General features: G+C 43.9%; 1 protein-coding gene across 1 annotated transcript in view; it reads left to right on the top strand.

Moving 5' to 3' along the window:
• Window positions 1–12,283: 12,283 nt before the first annotated feature.
• The window catches only part of nrsn1l (neurensin 1-like), a 62,209-nt gene continuing 61,443 nt past the window's right edge, over window positions 12,284–13,049 (top strand). Inside the window, exon 1 of the mRNA XM_062409210.1 lies at window positions 12,284–12,837. The gene's annotated coding sequence lies outside the window, so the exon portion shown is untranslated. The remainder of the gene's footprint in view (window positions 12,838–13,049) is intronic.

Here is a 13,049-nt window from a genome sequence, read left to right as displayed (position 1 = left end):
ACCTGAACTTCAGAGGGAGGCAGTGATAGTTTATGACTCAGGAAGTTGAGTGAGAAAGATGGGGGAGGTGGGGTCTCTTTGGTCTCCTCGCTGTGGTTTTTCCACATTTGGCTGGCAGACAAGTGTATTGTGCACGAGGCCTCTCTGATGTGGCAGGGCGCTGATGAGTAAGCACACATATGATGGAGAGGGTATCTGTGTGTGGTATCCAGGGCTCTGCCTGACACATGGCCATAAGGAAACTGCGAGGCAGGATTCATGGGGGAGTTTGGAATATATATTACACAGCGTTTTACAGGCCAAACTTTTCCTCCTGTGTAATTAGAGGACAAGCTGTGGTTTCTGCCAGTTACGTAACCTCGAAAGACTTCCTGGTGAAGAAGTGATACGTTCAACATGACACATCTGGATAAATTATTCATAGATTTGGTTCCAGTTCAAGGATACATTGGTGGATGAACTTACCTAACCTCTCCAAAGGATTTTCCATTCTTTTTCTTTGCATTAGATATTACTGCATGTCAGATTGTCATGATGTATGTATAATAAACAAGCTCGCCACCCTTTGTCACAGGTTCCATAATGTCCATGAGCTGTGAGAGCTAAAGAGCGATGATCACTTCACAGATAGTTTAATTTTATAGGGGGACCCCAGTGATTTAGTGGTGTACTGTCAAAATGTGATGAGACTTGCAGGAGTCAGATTTTTAGAAGGGCCATTGGAATTGAAGCAGTAGAGGCCTAACTTTGTGTCTCAAATATGGGTCCAGCTTTGAAAGGACCAGATCTAACATTTCCCATAATGCAACTCAATAGCACCTACCATAAAACTCTTTGCGAATATCATCACCTTTCAAACTCCATAGCTTAATTCGAGAAAACCCCAGTGAACTCACTATGACATCATCAGAAAAAAAATTGTGAGATGAGAATGTTTTCTCCCATCTTGCTGATGATCTTGCAAACTGTCACATTCAATGTATGGGGAATTTGTGGGTCGTGACCCCCAGGCTTGGAACCACAAATCATAATAATTCATAAGAATCATTGAATTTGGTACCTCTTTCTGATAAAACAATCTTTATACAATGTTGATAATTCTAAACAAAGTAACATATCAGTACTCGATTCATGTTTAAATTAATTGAGTAGAACAAACATCATCGTTGAGGTTTAGCATGAAGATATCAAACATTTGTTTACTCTGTGGGGTTTTCACCAGCTGTTGAACCCAAGCACTGTTTTTCTTCTGTTCCTCTTTCGTCTTTTGAGCTTAGCATGCTAACCAGCTGCCCTCAGTTCAGCATACAGAGCGTGTTGTCGAACAGAGGACAAGATGGTGAATACCCCTAGTACCTTTGAAGTTCTTCTGCCCAATTTAAGTTACCAACTACCAGTAGATGTTAGCAGGTGTTAGCTGCCACCAGCAGATGTTGGGGGCATAACTTCAGTTGCGCACCATAGCGTCATGAAGTGTTCTGGCCTTGTTATCGATGATACAGGCCGAACTTGAGGGTGAGCTAAGGCTAATGGTAAATCTGACTGGCTACTGGCTTGTATGGCAGTATTCTGAAAGCCATGTGGCCCGCTCAGTAGATCGGACATCAGGTATGTATGCTAATATTCACAATCCTACTTTTCGTGTCAGCATGTGAAAGTAAAGCTGAGGCGTTTTCGGTCCATAAACAGGAGTAAAAATTCAGCTGTTGCCAGTATTTGTTGGCCTTCAGATGAAACTTGCATCTCTTGGACCTCATTCATCTCAACGTTTGCGTCATTCCACCACGTCATGGTTCACAAAACTTGAGTTCATATCATCACACTTTACTGAGCTACAACCCCCACCTACCTGGCACACCCAGAAGATCAAAACAAGCGCTCTGGGTTTATTGCACAGGCTGCTCAGTCCAGGTCACATGGCGTGTTTGTTCAGGCGGAGGTTTGGAGTAGCTTTGATTGAGCCAAAGCGTTTTGAGTGGGTTCAGGCTGTGTGTCATGGAGGTGGGACCATGTTCATCATCAGCTCACAATGACGCCGATGTTACCGTTATCGCAGCCTCTCTCTGTGGGTGGTTTCCCTCTGTGTGTGTGCCTGTATTTAGAAGTGGGATTCAATAGTGCTACTGCCCTTGATCCCTATCACTCTCTGGCACCTCTCTCTTTTCTTCTCTTTCTTTTCATTCGTCTCTCTCTCTCTCTCCCCCCTGCTTTTCCCCGTGTCAACATCTGAAACTCCCCCAGAGCTCCCAAGCAGCTCAGATTCAGAGGAAGTCCTTCCTGGGATTAATGCACGCACACACTCACACACACTCACACAGGCGTAAACTTCCTCGTCAGATTTACCCGTTCTCATTCGTCCTCCCACAGACATCCTGTTCGTCTCCTGCAGCTCCTCTACTCCCCCAGATGAACATAAGCCAGGGAGGCACGGCGTAAACAGCGGAGCAATTTCTGAGGAGAAGGCGGCACGGAAGCACAAACTACGCCAAAAAAAAACAATGTCTCACATTTTAATCTTCGGTCACCTTGTGTTTTTATTCCTTCTGAATTTAGAACTTGTTGACGCCGTGGACCAAATCCACTGACAATCAGGTTTAACCAGGATCCAGGACCTCGCCAATCATATTACTGCCACATTTTCGGAGCAGTGCTCCCGGAATGAGAGAAACCTTGTTGATTTTTCTGTAATCAGTTTCCATTATCTCTCGCCGCGGCGGTAGGCATCAGCTCTCTGTCCTGTCTTCTCATCCGTAGAGTGGTCTATCCAATCCATTTTACCCATCTGCCAATCTCCATCATTTTGATCTTGGTTTGTCCCCTCTTCCCTCTCTTCTCTGTCTCCCTTCACTCGATCCGTGGCTAATCCATTACATCTTCTAATGACTGTTGTTTCGCTCCATAGAGAAAAAGTGTTGGGCTGGATTGGCATTTCTGGAGCTGTACATGTGTGTATGTGTCAGTTACTATCCTCTCCCTGCCTTCTGCGTGAAGCCTAATCCCATATACTCCAGGATCTGTATCATATTTCAGCCGTGAGATGGTTTTCAATGCAAGAAGTCAAACGATTTCAGACAGAAAAATACCTTCTGACCACTGTTGGTTTCCAATATCTTTCAATGTTTGTATAATGATATACTTCCAAAACTCAATTTATTTTTATCTGAAAGGAGAATATGATACCATCCCTCTGTGCTGGACTTCCATGTGGATAATTTGCAGTTTTTTTTTTAAACTCCATGTTAGTCAGACTAAAAAGTTTTTTCCTCCACATAAGTGCACAGGTAATAATGAAGCTGCTATCATCAATATCCTCCAAACATTTGGTCATATGACTTATTGTATTTGAAAGGTGTTTCTCATAGTAATAAGCCAAACAATTATGACCCAACTCACAGCTCCTTACAACTCAACAGGGTGTAGTTTTTGGCTCATTGTTTCGGTTGACCTCTGGTCGTCCAAACACAGCAGAAAGATTTTTTCTTTCAGACTTCAAATGGCAGACAGACATTGTTGAACTTGAATACTGTGTACATAATTTTTGGAAGAGTGAAGGAAAAAGGCATCCCACAAGCTGGTCCTCAGCTACACTCCAGTACCTGACTTGTAGTGATTTTCACCCATTTGAAAACTGCAGCATGTCCGAAAGGAAAACCATGGTCACTCTGTAGTAAATTGTCCATGGTTACAGCGAGCTCCAACAATCAGAGGTGCTGCTAATATGCCTGAGGATTGTGGGTAGTGTTGTACTTCTCCCTGACATCGTGAATGAAATCGATATTTCTTACAGCATACAAGATCCTTTCACAAACTCATAGCTTGTGTAGCTAGCTAGTCTATCTTGGATGGGTACAATAAAATGTAATATAATCAAAATCTCTATTCAGCTAAGAGGGGAATGAATATTGGACTTTGCCAACCCCCTAACACTGCCCCCAGCTGTCAAGTTGTTGTCTACAAGTTTTCCGTTTGCCTCGTCAACATTTTATTGAAGCATAATTTGTTATATTCATATCTTGTTTCTCCTGCCCCCAACATTTTGACATTGTATTCTACCACATTAGCTGTTATTTATAACTAAATGATAGTGAGAGTGATGATTGAAGAATTTACAATGGATGAAGGGATCTTGAAACAAAAACCTTTTGTGGCCTCTGTTAATATATTGTTGTTATGAATAACTGTGACAACAATGATTGTGAAGTGAGTAACAAGCTTACAACTAAAGTTACTAAAGCCCTAAGCCTACTTTATTACAGTTAGTAACATATACTACATATTTTATATAACTGCCAATTGATAGACCTCTTACCATGAGATGGCAGGGAACTGATTTTACTCATAGCCTTTGCTGATGATTTTTAAACAATTAAATTAAAAGAATTTCAGGGAAAGTCTCATTTGCTATAATTGGTTGCACAGCATAGAGCTTATTACATAACTAGCTCATAAAGGATGGTCATTAAACAAGGAGACTATGGGACTTTGTATTCTTTGCCTCACGTGACTCTATTACATCGGCAATGATATTAACTCTGCAGTCATACAATGCCAGTTTATTTGAATGTACTGTACTACTGCAGATATAACAGGCAGTGATATGGCTTTCATTTGGCTATCTCACCGTACCACACACACTGCGTGCTGCTAGGATACAGTCGGAAATAAAAAACATCTCTTCTAACAGTTATGGTGCCCTTGAAATCGTAAAGGCCATTCTGAGACAAATTAGCAGTTGTAGTCGCTCTGCTGGAACCCCCACTGTGCCAGTCAGCAGCGCTCCCCTCTGATTTAAGATCATGAGCCTTCAGTGTTCAGCCACATCCACATGACAACTCTCTCCATTCACATGCTTTATGGAATCATCACTGTCGCCACCCAGCAAATGAGCGCCGCAATATTTAGAACAAATGCCCCTGTCGAATGGCCCTACGAAACAATGCTTTTGAATATTTAATCACTCTGAATAGCCACATTAGAGCCAGGAGGGGAGAGGACATTCATTTCCTGAAGCTGTGTGGGTGTTGCATTGCTGTACCTCGCAGGGAGGTACCAGGATTAGCAGTTGGTGCTGAAGCGCTGCTGTGGCTGATGGGTTGTTTGTGTTGCAGGGTGCAGTTTCCTCAGCGCAGCGAGTTCTGGCTGCCAGAGAGGCTGTGGCGCGCGCTGGCTGTGACCTCTGCTGACTGGCTTTCTACACAGCGTCTGTGGAGGCAGAGATAAGCAGTAACACACACACACGAAGCACAGATACTCTCTCTCTCTCTCTGTTGATGTATGACGTCATGGGTGTATTTTGTGTGTCTGTGCAGGTGTGTGTGATGTTTTTTGGTTCGTCTATTTTTAAGAACCAGGGGGCATCTGGGAGAGCTCCCGACAGGATCCTGGGGCCAAAAGTTCAGAGAAAGACAGACAGAGAGAGGAGCGAGAGGAAGCTTGTTTGGATGACAGCAGAGGGAAAGAGATGAAAGACATGAGACTTGAAAATGGCGTGAGCCGTAGCACTGAACAGCCTTAGATGCGGTACAACGCAGCTGGTTATTTTCCATTTACTCCCATCGCACTTAGGCTCCGGTCACAGAAAACAGATCACCATATGTATTATTAATCCAAACATCTCCCTTCCTCCCACTGGGTCGAGTCGCCCTCAAAGCCGTGCAGCCCTCCCTCACCTCGGAGGCTGGGCCAGCCTTCCTGCAAGGCAACTCCAGGTAATAGCCTGTGAAATGACTGGGCCTTTGTTGGTCAGGAGGCTCAGTGGAGGCCCGCGCAGCTTATTTATGGAGCTACTGTGGTCTCTCTCCTGGCCTCGACACCTATAAATACGCGGGGAAGGTTAGTCTGCTAAAACAAACAATGATGTGAGCCGGGGACGCTTGAAATAGAATATGCAATTCTGCAGCTCAGTCTGCTATAAAAAGAGCTGGATCCTATCTATAGGAGGGAGACAGAATGGATTTAGAAATGCGATGTGAATGCTGCTTCAGATCTGGGGAGGACTTCAAGAAGTAATAAGACAGTATGAGAGTTTAGGCATTATTGACCTGAACTATACTTGGTGTTCGACCTCTTACTCCCAGTGCAAAGATGTTTACAGTGGGTTTTAAGGCAACCACAGTGCGGAGACAGTGTTTATTTTCCATTACAATGACGCAATACGGTCAAACATCTTATATTTCTTGGAATTTTCCTGAAAGCCAATCAGGCACAGATGGCAAATGTGCTTTTCATTTTGTATGATTTACAGTGATTTTTTTTCTTTTTCTTTTTAATTTAAATCTCTATACTTACCTTCCAGGGCCCCAAAACACACAACCATCAGGTTGGAGTTGGAAGAGACAAGGTGTCAGTGAGGTAGGTGCTGGCAGGCAGGTTCCATATGCTAAACCTGGACCGGTTTCAGAACACAAGCACGGCAGCGCACGTACGCCGTCGGTGGGAGCTACACTAGATCTGCATAATGGATATACAAGGGGCTCTTGTTAGTATCTGGTTTTAGCGGCGCATAGCTGAGCACACAGCAGACAGGACTGGAGAGCAGCCCAGTCCTGGAGATGGCAAACGTGGTTAAACTGATAAAACTGTCATTACTGTGTTGGAGGCAGCTGACGAGGTGCTAGGGCGAGAGAAAAAAGGGTAAGAGAAAAATGTGAGCGAGAGAGCACATCCTGTCAGCGTTTCTGGTTTAACAGACTTTTGTGTCTAGGCCAATACCCAGGGTCGATACTCGCCTCTCAGATACTGGACTGTCATTGTGCAGATAATGGGGGTTTTACCAGGTCTCTGCCTGAAGTTCTGTACCTTTACTTGTGTGTCAGCTCTCAATAATTAATTCAGCTGGTGGAGAACTTTAAAGAGCAGATCCAGTTTATCGGAACTCATTTCAGTAGTGTTGGCCTAAATTTCCATGAGTAATTAAAACACTGCACTCATACGCACGTGCTGAGATTTTGGAAATTAGCCACATGCTAAGACGAAGCTGATTGGGGAAAGACACACGAAGACTCAAAAACTATCTTTGAGTTAAATTGAATTGATGTTTACTATGACTTTTTTGTCCGGCCCGTAGCCCATCTGCTAACTTTAAAAAGTACAACTGAGGTTGCGATATACCACAGTTATCTGTTATGTGTCCATTCTGCCTGCAGAAGCTGCTGAAAAGTTGAGCTTTATGAATTTTATTGGAGCATTTTCTTTACTTGAGGTCTACAGTTTACAGTTTCACAGGCTGCTCTGCTCTAAGGAAATGATGAAGAAGCCCTGGAACATGGAAGAAGGAAAGAATAAATCCAGAAATGTCAGTATCAGCCTTGAAACCCCTTAAAGGTCAAACCCGAGCAGAGTTAGATCTTGTGAAATCAAACATGCTGTTCGGCCTTGCCGAGAGAGGAAAAGGGGAGCAGTGCGAGGGAGGGAGGAGGGTTTTGAAGGTGTTATGTTGCAGTGTGGTGCCAGGGGAGCTGTGAGGCTTGGCAAAGAGGTGTGTGTTCACATCCCCAGTTTCCCTACTGCTGCTGGAGAGGGAGGGAGGGAAGGAGCGCCAGGGGAAGGAGGGTGAGATGAATGGAAAGACAGTAGGCGGGGAGGCCACGGAGAGATACGCCAGGGACAATTTACCCATCCATCACACTCCAGCGTTAATCAAAAACTAAATCCGTGGCTTGGTAGCAGAAGAATCCTCGGCACCTCAGGTTCATAGTGTTGTTACGTGCGCTCATCTCCAAAATGACAGCCTCTCAAAACATTCTCATCCCAGGTGTAAATACACCACACTGATCTGTCCTGCTGGGGCTGTACGCTGCAGCTGACCAGCTGTGGCTGCAGGATATGTGAGATTCAGTTTTTGCAGCTCTGCCCCAAGTGGGAGGATCGCAGATGCTTGAAAAAACACAATCTTGCAACCACCGGACCACAAGAACATGCACACCATACTTAGACAGTGAGAGCACCTATTCCAAGCCTGCATCCTAGATATTATGTTTATATGTAAATAACTATTCACTTGTGTTTTTACTTACTAAACTGCAATACAGATTAACCGATCTTGTGAGCAGAGCTTGTTATAAACAGTCTATAATACAGAGTGAAGTCAGAAAACTTTGCGTTCATCCTACCTGGTTTATCTGCAGGGTAAATTTAATGCCAATACATTTTTTCATAAAATAAGCTTAATTTGCTTTTTAACTGGACAAGTATGTGACTTATGTATACGTTTGAATGACTGCCCAAGTTCACACCTCTTCAAAATAATAGCTCTAAAGTATTGCAGTAAAAAAAAAGGGAATGGTTTGCTTTTTTATATGACCAGATATTAAAATATGTATAATATGTATTTTTATGTATGTATTAGAAGTAGGTATGAACTAAGTATGAATGATATGGTATAAATTGTAATCATGGTTATTTTTTATCAACATTGAGATCATGATTATTTATGATGATTAGTTGTTTTTAAGGACAAAATATGTTTCCTGCACACAGATATTTAAACAACAGAGCACTGCCTTCACTCCAATGTTGTGATACATTCCTGCTATTGCACAAAATCTGGGTTTGGGCTTTTGAGGTTCTGCTGAATTTTAAGGGTGAGTCAAGTCGCTAAAGCTTTGTTGGAGACAATCCCCATTTGTAGAAGATCCAGAGGAGCTTTGTGTGCAGATCATGTGAGGCTGTTTTAGATGGGCAGAGCAAAGTAAGAGAGATCAGAGAGCAACAAACCCCTTTGGCTTTCCCTGGTGATTTTATACATGAGCGACCCTCATTACCGCAGGGGGCCAGCTCCTCGGCCGGAGTGTGTTCCTGTGTAGGTGGGCCCCATCCTGTCATCATCATTTCATTTTTTTTCCTGTTTGCTGCAAAGACCAAATGTCAAAGCCTTTTCATTCTGCTTTTGCATACCGACATCGTCTACCAAGAAAGACTGATGGAAGCACAAAAAGTCCTGGAAATGTTTCACTATAAGAGTTTACTGCTTCAAATTATGGTTTTATATATTTTTTCACTACTTGCCTCCAAATGTGTTTGACAGAATGTTGCGAAAGCCAATCAGCGTTGAGAATAATACCCAATGGCGACAGATCCTGAGCTAGCAGGTCATCAAACCTGCCACCGGTCACATGATGGCTCTGTCTTCTCTGATATTTCCACAACAGGTAAAAAGCAGCATTAGTGGTTACAGTGGTCCTTGTGCGAATATTCACGGGTTGTGTTTACCCATGTGAGTAGTGCAAGAAAACACAGGGAGGAAACTAGTGCAAGTCAAGCAGCTTGAAATATCTCTTTGCTTTCGGTGTGGATGCAGCATTTGGCTTTGCACTGTGCCTTGGTTAAATATTACAAAATTATTTTCACCCTGTCTCGCTGGTAAGCTTTCCATCCGAATGTGATGCAAACTGTAACCAAATTTTCACAAAGCTGGCACAAGACAATAACCCCGTGTTTCCATCTGCTGCAACCTCATCGTCATTAGGAGTTAGTTGCAGTGAGACATACAGCTGATGGAGATATTTATTCCGCCGTGATGATGCCAGGAAACCCACTGCAGAGGAAAGGCTCCCCCAAAGAGGATTAGTGACAATCTCTCCCCAACCTGAACTGACCAGTATTTAGATGGTTGTGAGCAGCAGAATAAATCCAATATTCCCTCCTTTAGGTCTGTATTTGGTCTTAAAAAACTCTGTCCAGAAATATGTTGTTCTGTAGCTGGTATCATATCCTCAACGATGTTCACCTACCTGTTGCCGGCTGTGTGACCTGCCACTTGGCTCCAATCAGGTATAGCAGATTATGTTCATGTTTGAGGGGCACATGTCTGAGTCAGTTGCGGTGGACATTCTCCAGAGTTTCTCCTGCCGGTCCGCTTGGCAAAGCTCAGGATAATGTGCACGTTAGCCCATGTGGCACTACAGCAGGAAATTGTCTGGAGGATTCACCGCAAGCGAGTGGGCACGTTGATGATGTTTTATAACGCGGACGCAAAACTGAATAAAAACAAAAAGGATACAGGTATCTCAGGAGTATACAGAGAATACACCACGACATTCGAGAGCATCTGGTGATGAGGGCTGGAGCCATTCGTGATGTACTGTAAACAAAAGCCTGTTATGTCTGCAGCAGAATTGACATGTTATGTCCTGCATTGTCCTGAGTTCATGTCTGAAAGCGGCTCATGACAGCAGGGAGAGTGAATGAAAGGTGAGAGTGAAGGAAAAGTTTGAAGGTTTACCTAAACTTTGATTAAAAACTGCTAGAATTAAGGTAGTTGTATGACCTGTGTGCTTTACATTCACACTTTCTCTGGTAGATTGAGTCGCTCATACACTTAAGAGCACATTGCAAATGTGTCCATATTATCAATGTCATATTCTGCTGTGAAGATCTGTCTTCTAACATTTCCGGCTTATCGTCCCTGTACAGAGCTGAGGCAGAGGCAGCAGCCAGCAGGCTCGATGAGGAAGCCTGTTGTTTTGAATCAACCATCACAAAAGTTGAAAAAAAACATGAAGTGTGACAAAGTGGGACACTACCGGGCTTATGTTGTTGATTTGATGTGTGAAGTGGTGTAGAACGTGTAGCCTCCACTTCACCAGCTCTGCTCTGAACACATTTCACTGGCACCATCAACCAGGTGCAACCAGACAAGGTGACAAACACACCGGCTTCTGTGTGTAATATTACCACACTACACATAAGAGTATGTTGTAGAACATAAACAGGGAACTCATTTTTGGAGCCAGTAGCAGCAGGCAAAAACAAAACACATCACTCAAGTCGAGACCAAAAAGTTGTTTGTAGAACGAAACATATTTTCATCACAAGACACATTAAGATGAATATATTTGTAGTGCACCTATAAAAGCATGCCGTTTGCTGCAAGTAAACACAAACACACACACACACACACACACACACACACACACACACACCCTTAAGTGCTGAAGCGTAAAGCAAACCCAACACCCACAGGCTCCTGTTACTGTGGTGTAAAGTCAGTTAAGGTCATTAGGAGCATTCTATGAATACAAACTATTTCAGATGAAGTTTTTATGACACAAGGCCGTGGCTGAACCAGTGATTATTCCAACATCTCTTTGTTAGAACATTTAATTAGTCTCTCCACCCCATGTGTACACTTAAACCAAAAGCATTGATCATGAGCGATCAATAGAATGTTGCCCCGGAGATCCAAGCGTTTGAACACTCGTGAACATTTGAATGTTGTTGTTGCAACGTTCCGTTCTTCTTCTCTAATCCCCCCCGCCCCCCACCCCCTCTCGTTTGTGCTGTGCCAGAGCAAGGGAGGGTGGAAGCGGGAGCGATAGAGGTTGAGGGGTGAGTCTAGGTGAGACGGGGAGGGGGAAAGGAGGGTGATGACACCGCAGTGAAACTGAAGGTGTCGGTGTGGAGGACCGGCGCTCTGTGGTTTGGGGATTGCAGCCGATGTGAAGCGCGATCTGTCTGTCACTTTGACTCACCGTCAACAGTCTTTGCCCCCGTTAGAAGCCTCACCTGCTGCCGGGATCTGGCCTGTGGCGCTGGTGAAAAGTGGCGCAGACAGTTTGGTGTCATGTCGTCCGGGGGCTCGCCTCATTGTCTCCTGGCAGCACGGGCACGCCTCCTGTTAGATTCGGGCTGGGATGACTCCACCGGTCGCCAGCAGGTATGCATGCACATGGCATCTCTTCCTCTCAGAGCATTACTCTCTGCTGACCAGCTGCCCTTGTGTTCATGAAAGGATGTTGTCCAATTTAAATGCTAATTTCCTCACGGCAGCGGAGTCAGTACGTGTGTAACATAAGCTTTACAATGGAATATAACATACAGTTGGTTCCATAAAACCCTTTTTGATAGGGGAGATTTTTTTTGTGTTGCTTTTAGTAGATCATATAATACATGAGAGTGACTGGTGTGGAGCCTGGATGTGTCAGGAGGAAGAACAACATTCTAACACAACTACAGATGACTGATCTGGAGTGAATGGGTTCATGATTCTCGATCTTGGAAACACTAATCGTTGATCACCCTTTATCTCCTACGGTAGAACGTGTTGTGATTGAAATATCTGAATACAGCAGTGCATCAACATTTTTTAAATGCGACAGATGTCAATGCAGTTACTCGCTACAGCAGAAAACATGGCACAGTTAAACTCACAGCCTTTATATTCTGCCGCTGCATCCCTCCCTTGTATCCAGTAATTACATCACAGTTGTGCGACCGTGGACAAGAACTTAACTCTGTAGAAATGAAATGTGAAGATGCAGCCCGGGAATGCGCTGAAGGGACTTTCTCCTTGAGTTTAGTTCCTGGTTTCCTCATTCCTTGAACAGTTGCTTCTGAAGGGACATAAGATTAGATTATCCTCGGCCACGGGCCACTTTAATATCTTATTTTCCACTGAATCAGGCTGCACAGTGGTAGACAGTGTGTGCAGCTAATTGCAGAACAACCTGCTCAGTGTTACTGGAACAATGTACCATCATCTACTGGAGATAAGGAGATAATGTAGAGTATATCGGGACAAATATAATGAATGTGAACAATACCTGCAACCTAACCATGCTAATATCAGAGAATGTACGAGTGAGGACTGTTCCCAGCTGCACACTGCAGACTTTTCAGTCAAGCTGCTTGAAGTTAATCAAGATCACGTCATACTGACCTAATGACATCTGAACTCTTCTTCTCTTACAGAATATAAAGCCCCTTTTCCACTGGTCAAAACCCACCAGCACCCGGCTAACATTGGGCTTCTGTCTGCTGTGGGAATGGATGGGAAATGACTCTGCATTAGACACAGGCTCTAGCTCCGATCAGCAGGAATGGAAACATGATAGCCAGGTAATTGCGCTAATTCTTTCTTCTTCTTCTTCTTCTTCTTCTTCTTCTTCTTCTTCTTCTTCTTCTTCTTCTTCTTCTTCCTCTTCTTCTTCTTCTTCTTCTTCTTCTGACCATAGATATATATATAAAGGCTAGATGTCTCGTCCGCATTGCCGGACAATATTACGGGTGAGCGAGCCGCCTGTGGCAAGATGGCCACCATGTGCGTACGT

The sequence above is a fragment of the Platichthys flesus genome, chromosome 17, assembly GCF_949316205.1.
Source record: "Platichthys flesus chromosome 17, fPlaFle2.1, whole genome shotgun sequence".
In the NCBI taxonomy this organism is placed as follows: Eukaryota; Metazoa; Chordata; class Actinopteri; order Pleuronectiformes; family Pleuronectidae; genus Platichthys; species Platichthys flesus.
Note: the sequence above shows the minus strand (reverse complement) of the source record. Positions and strands in the feature narration are given on the sequence as shown.